We start from the raw sequence: 6,618 nt of genomic DNA, 5'->3' as shown, positions 1-6,618 counted from the left end.
AGTCCTTTGAATCATGTGGGTAGATTTTGTTCTTAATTACCTGTGATAATGGGACAAGAACAACCAAAGCACTCAGTAAAGAAGCTAATTTTGTCCAACCGTAGGGTAGTTGTGTTCCTTCATTTGAATTCAGTATAATTAATAAGAAAGTAGACCACCATTCTGATTCGAATTTTACTTCTTTTGCCCTGTGGTAACATTTTGGGGGAAGAGGAATATAATTTCCAACTGGGACATTATCTCGAAGTCATTAGAATTGCCATTTATTTACCAATAAGAAGCAACTTTAATTTTTTTTTTCCTTCAGGTAAAGCATAGAGTTTGAAATGTTTTTTTTTGTTTGTGACCACCATTCTGATTCGAATTTTACTTCTTTTGCCCTGTGGTAACATTTTGGGGGAAGAGGAATATAATTTCCAACTGGGACATTATCTCGAAGTCATTAGAATTGCCATTTATTTACCAATAAGAAGCAACTTTAATTTTTTTTTCCTTTAGGTAAAGCATAGAGTTTGAAATGTTTTTTGTTTGTTTGTTTGTTTTGTCTTGTCAGAAGGAATAGCTTTATTCCAGAGGTGTGCACCCTGTTTCTGGCTATCCCAACAATGGGAAGGCATATTGTCCATTGAAATACATGACAGTAGAAAAGCAGTCTGGTGAGCAGGAGAACAAATCATTCCTTTTCACGGCCCCCAGACACTACCATACCTGGGTGTCTGGGGCCTGAGCCACTAAGCAAGACATAGCCCACCATGGCTTCCAGCACTGCCAGAACTGACGGGATCTGGTTCCGACAGCCTGCTGGCATCTGGCATGGTGGGGTGGCATCTCAGCCCTATCCCAGGGGAAATAAAAGATGAGGACGTGCATGCAGTAGGCACAGAGGTTGTGCAGCCTCACAGGTGGGCCTGCAGCTGCCCACTGGGCTATTCTCCCTGTAGCCGCAGGCTCAAGTAGCTGAAGATAAAGGCATCCAAGGAGGCAGGGCATCTTCACAGAACTTCTAAGAGCCTAGGCACTGAGAGTGAAGGACCAGGCACTCCCAAGCCTCGTGGTACAGCTCATTCTCAGCTCTGCATTCTCCTGCCGGTGCTCCCCACATAGCAGTGGCAGCCATTCCATGCACTGCCACTGCGTGCAGTCAGGCAGGAAGAAGTAGCCAGGAAAATCATATCCTCTGCAAACCACTTCTGGGTCACTTTGACCTAGTTCTTGGTGTCTATTGCAGAAAAGTGTGTATCAGGCCCCAGAGCAGCTTCTCTTCCAAGAGCTACCTGAAGGCCAGAGTCTCTGCCCCTTGACAGGCTGGTGGATCATAATTAGTGCTGGGGACCAGTAGATAGCACACAGTCAACTGTGGTTCGAGTCCGGATCAGCAGCTTAAAGTTCAAGCTGGTCACATGTTCACACATGCCCAAGATCCCGAGAGAAGAATGGAAGAGAAGGGATTGCAGCATTGCCATCTCCCAGGGGAGGTGATTTCTCGCTTTCTGTCTCTCTGTCTCTGCAGTGAGTCTATGCACCCCATAGCAAAAATCTCTTAAAAATTAATAAAAAGGACCAGCAGATGGCGTCATGGTTACGTCACTGGACTCCCACGTACTCAGCCTTGGTTCCAGTCCCAAACCTAGCGGGTGCGAGTGTGTGCATGGCCAAAATACTGAGAGGAGAATGAAGAGAAAGGAATTGAGGTGTGACCATTCCCCCTGGGATGGGGGGTGATTTCTCACTTTCTGTTTCTCACTGTTTCTCTGGCGAACACATGTGCCCTACAGCAAAAACATCTCTCTAAAAAAATTAATAATATGTAACAATAATAATAATAGGCACTGTATTTTTCTTTTTGAAGGTGACTGATGACTTTGTGTGGGACTAGAATGACCTCTCCGTGACTGGTCCATAGAGCAGGCAGCGTCCCTGAAAGGCTCGCCAGGGGTAGGCTATCTTGTGTACCTTAGTGAAGCACCACGGAATCTGGCATGAATCAGCACAGCCAGGCAGTCCAGGTCCACTGACGGTAGCCCCAGACCCTTGAACAACTCCAAGGCCGTGGTCTTCTGCACCCTCTATCCCAGAAGCCTGGAGTGTTTTGTTCCACAGAATTTGGTATATTTTATGGAAGGCTTTACTAAAAGGAAAAGAGGAAGGAGGGAGAAACAGGGAGAAAGAATAGAAGGAAATAGGCCAGCCAGGTGACAGTGGTTAAGGCAGCTGGATCCTACATGGGTGACTGCACAGTCTCCTGACAGTGCCTCTAAAAACATGCTGGGAGTGTGCTTGCTCTTGAGAAGGAAGTGCAGAAGGTATTACAGTGTGGCCATACCTCCCGAGGGGTGTTTTCTCACTTTCTCTCTTTCTCTCTCTGGCTGTCTCCTGTGAGCGCATGGGCCATATAGCAAACAAAGAAAGGAGGGAGGAAATCATGAATTCCCATTAGATTAGCCAGGGTTTGTGTGGGCTCTTAGCTTGCCTGGCATTAACTAGTGTTGTCGGTCTAAAGTAACTGGGTTTAAATGTCACATATGATGACAAGTAGGAAAATTGGGACATTATTTGCATGTGAATGGGGTAGAGGTGACTGCATGTTGATTCATTGCATGATGAATGTTTGCCCTTGGTGAAATGCTTCACCTTCCGTGAAATTATAAACAATATTTCTTACCGACTATAAATGTAGACACCAAGCCTAGGAGTGTGTGCTCCTAAAATGCTGCTTCAATTAGAAAACTGTTTTCAAGAGAATGAAACAAAACCCAATCAGAGGAGATGAGGAATGTTAGAATTCTGCACTTTCGAGATTAATACTCTCCTTAATGTATCTCTTTCTGTGTAGGAGAGATGAGAGAACTGGGGAGTATACCATGAAGCATTAGAAATGAGTGAACGAGGACCTTCTACTCAAGGTTTTTGTTTTGAAGTCTCTAGAAGCAATTACATTTATTCTTCTTATATTGTTCTAAGTTATTAAAGATCCTCTATATATTGAACTAACATGCCTTTTTATTTATAAAGTTAATACTTCTGTGGGAATAAACGTAATATCAACTATGAGACTACTAAGGATAAATTTTTTTCTAGCCAGTATGCAATAACTATCTAATAATTAGAGTTTTATATCTTGATCAAAAAGATAGACACATGGTTCTTAATTTTTTGCAGAAGCATTATCAAATATTTCCATTGATTGAAAACACTGATTTTTCTTAAGCTACTTTGCTTAACAATCCTTCATTTCAATTCATTACTGAATAGTTAAAATATTATTTTAAGGGTAGTCCCATGGCCGAGTGGTTAAAGGAGCCAGATATCCTATGACTGACCATAGTTCAAATCTGGAACCCAGCAGCTTGAAAAACATGCCAGATGCATGTTTATGCATGCCCCAAACCCTGATGGGATGGAGAAATGGAGGAGAAGGGATTGTGGCATAACTATACCCAACTGGGGAGTGCTTTCTCCTCTTTCTCTGTCTCTCTGTCTCTCTCTCTCTGGTGAGTGCATGCACTCTTAGCAATGAAAAAAATCCATTATTTTATAACATATACATTTATAAATTATATTTTGTCCATTTACATGTGTGTATATATGTGTGTGTGTATGTATTGTATAAATGTATCACATATTTGAACCTAATAATTCTCCAAATCATCACAAGGGATATAAGATTAAAAAAAAAAAAAAGAGAGAGAGAGATAGGATTCATGGAAGCCCTCTGATTAGCTCAGGGTCAGATAATAAATTAGAATCAGTGTCAGAATTAGAGTTCACCAGTGACCCTGAATTTTAAGCCTGTGTCAAAGCGTGCTGGTTGTGGTTTGATCTGCATAGACCCAGAAGTCAGGATATCCACAAATAGGTTTTTGTATTCCATGAAAAGACACTATAAAACTGCACATCAGAGAGTGTACAGAAAGCTCCCTTCTTATGAGGCAGAACTCCAGCATCTCAGGACTTTAACAAGGAGAGTCCGTAATTAGAGACTCCATGGGGCTGCGAGACTGGGGCACCCCATGCAGAACAGGAAGCCTCACTGATTTAAAGATGATTTGAAGAAATGCCACTAGCAGATGATGGCAGGTGCAAGAAGAAACAATAATCCACATTTGGAGGTCACTAGACCTGACATCTTTCTTTCAAGAAATGGGGCAGGGGCAGCTCCCTGAGGCAGTGTGAAGCAAACATTCCAATCAGCACCACCCATGGAAGCCAGTTAGGAAACTGTTCTTAAGAAAACAGCCTCCAAATTTATTACAGTAGGCTCACATGCTATATTTCTGAAACAAAAAGAACATTGAACCCTTCTCTGTTTGAAATGATAATGCTCATTCCCATGCTGAATTCATAGACTTCTTCTGTTGTTCAGGCACTTGGCATAAATTTACTGCAGATTAAACAAGTAGGCCATCTGAGGAAATAAGGAGTCACACTGGGTTCTAATGTACGATGTGTGACCATGCACATGTGTGTGAGCATCTTTCATCTCAAAGGATTTTCCTGATTTTTGGACAGAGCTGTTTGGGATATAAGCTCAAATGAGAGTGAAGCAGACTTGGGATAAGAACATAAGGATTGAGAACTGTGAAAAGCTGGGGCCTCTGTCTTAGCCAAGGAGAAGTGGCACTGCTGGGCTCTAGTCGCTTGTTGGGTAAGGATTCCAGGTTCAGTGCTGTCAGATCTTAATACTTGCTTTCATAATATATCAAAACTCCTGGTTTTTAGCACCGACCTCTCAATCTTAAGTAACACTCAGAGCTTATTGAAACATGTACATAGGCTACCACAGGCCAGAACTGACCCTTGGGTCATCAGTTTTCAATGCACTTGGCTTACTACCAATGACTTGCTATATGCCAAGTTCTGTGGCAAGTGTTTTACACACACGTATATGTATGCACGCACATATATACACATGTTTCATCTTCACCATAACCTTGTGAAATAGGTATTATTATCCTGCTTTATGATAATGATACTGAGGTTCAGCATGATTTGGTTACTTGCATAGAATTTAGTAGCTAGTATCTGGAAGGAAAAATGATTCCAATAACAAGGTCAAAATTTAAGTTAATAAATATTCATTCAATATACAATATCTGCCAAGGACCCGTGAGGCTCTAAGGACCCAAAAAGGACTGAGATAAATGCACAAGGCTTACACTCTATGTAGATTAAATGCAAGAGAAGGGGGCAAGGGAGAAATGCTTTTGGAGTACTCAAGAGGAGAAGGCTTCCTGGAGACCATGCTGATTTGAGGCTTGAGGGCTGAACAGGAGAAGACTGAGGGAAGAGGACAGGGGTGACACATACATGGTCTTTTTTTGTTTGTTTGTTTGGAGAGGTTTTTCGCTATAGGGTGCATGCGCTTGCCAGACAGACAGAGAGAGACAGAGAGACAGAAAGCGAGAAATCACCCCCCAGGGGGGATGGCCATACCGCAATCCCTTCTCCTCCATTCTCCTCTCGGGATCTTGGGCACACATGCACACGTGCCCGGCGTGAGTTTTAAGCCACCGGGTCTGGGACACAAGCCACGGTCGACTACATGGGAGTCCAGTGACATAGCCATTACGCTAACTGCTGGTCCCCACATATACATGGTCTTTCATGCATACATGCCAGGAATCTCAAAGGAGACAGAGGACGTGGTTTCCTCTATGAAGTAGTAGTTGTTTGGTACGCCTGGAGTTAGAGCTTGGCATAGGGATGGGGAATAGTAAAGCAGATAGAGTTGGAGAGATAAAACAGAAGGGGCACAAGGAGTTTTAAATGAGAAAATGATGAACCTTTAAGTTTTAGGATGATTACTCTGGCCATAATATTGAGCTGGTTGGGGAGATCACTGATTATGGGGAGATGATAGAGGCAGGATGAACTTTAGGAAGTTAATTGGAGTAATTCAGGAGAGAACATCATGCCTTGAAACAAGGTAGTGACTATGGAATTGACATAGAATGATGTAAGAAACATTTAAAGTGGAAGAGGCTAGAAATGATGACTGTGTAGATACAGGAGATGAGGAGGAGAGAGAGAAAAGATAACCAAAGATGAAGTTAAGGTGTTTGGCTTACTGATTTTGCAGATGGCAAAACCATTCACAAAGATTTGGTGTTTGAAAGAGCTGACTTTAAGGGGGTGGCAGATAAAGCAATCAGGTTCAGATGGGGTAAGTCTGAGCTTGATGTGCCAGTGGGACACGCAAGGGGAAATGTCCAGAAATAAGCTAGAGATGTTTGAATGCCATGGGAGGATTTGGACCTATAAGTAATGGAAGTGATGGAAAGTATGAAGAGCATGTATTGCCCATGGTAGGATATGTGTTAAGAAGATTAGTTGTGGGGTTAGCATAATGGCTATGTCGCTGGACTTCCATGTAGTTGACCGCGGTTCGTGTCCCGGACCCGGTGGCTTAAAATTCACGCCAGGCGCGTGTGCATGCGTGCCCAAGATCCTGAGAGGAGAATGGAGAAGAAGGGATTGTGGCATGGCCATCCCCCCTGTGGGGTGATTTCTCGCTTTCTATCTCTCTGTCTCTCTCTGTCTGTCTGGCGGGCTCACGTGCCCTATAGCAAAAACCTCTTCAAAAAAAAAAGGAAAAGACGCCAAAAATGGAAAAGACAT

General features: G+C 42.9%; 1 pseudogene; it reads right to left on the bottom strand.

Annotated features, from left to right (window-relative positions):
• Positions 1 to 673: 673 nt before the first annotated feature.
• LOC102481288 (metaxin-1-like) overlaps positions 674 to 6,618 on the bottom strand; it is a 23,207-nt pseudogene continuing 17,262 nt past the window's right edge.

This window comes from Tupaia chinensis, unplaced genomic scaffold (genome assembly GCF_000334495.1).
Source record: "Tupaia chinensis unplaced genomic scaffold, TupChi_1.0 Scaffold000427_1, whole genome shotgun sequence".
Taxonomy (NCBI): Eukaryota; Metazoa; Chordata; class Mammalia; order Scandentia; family Tupaiidae; genus Tupaia; species Tupaia belangeri.
Note: the sequence above shows the minus strand (reverse complement) of the source record. Positions and strands in the feature narration are given on the sequence as shown.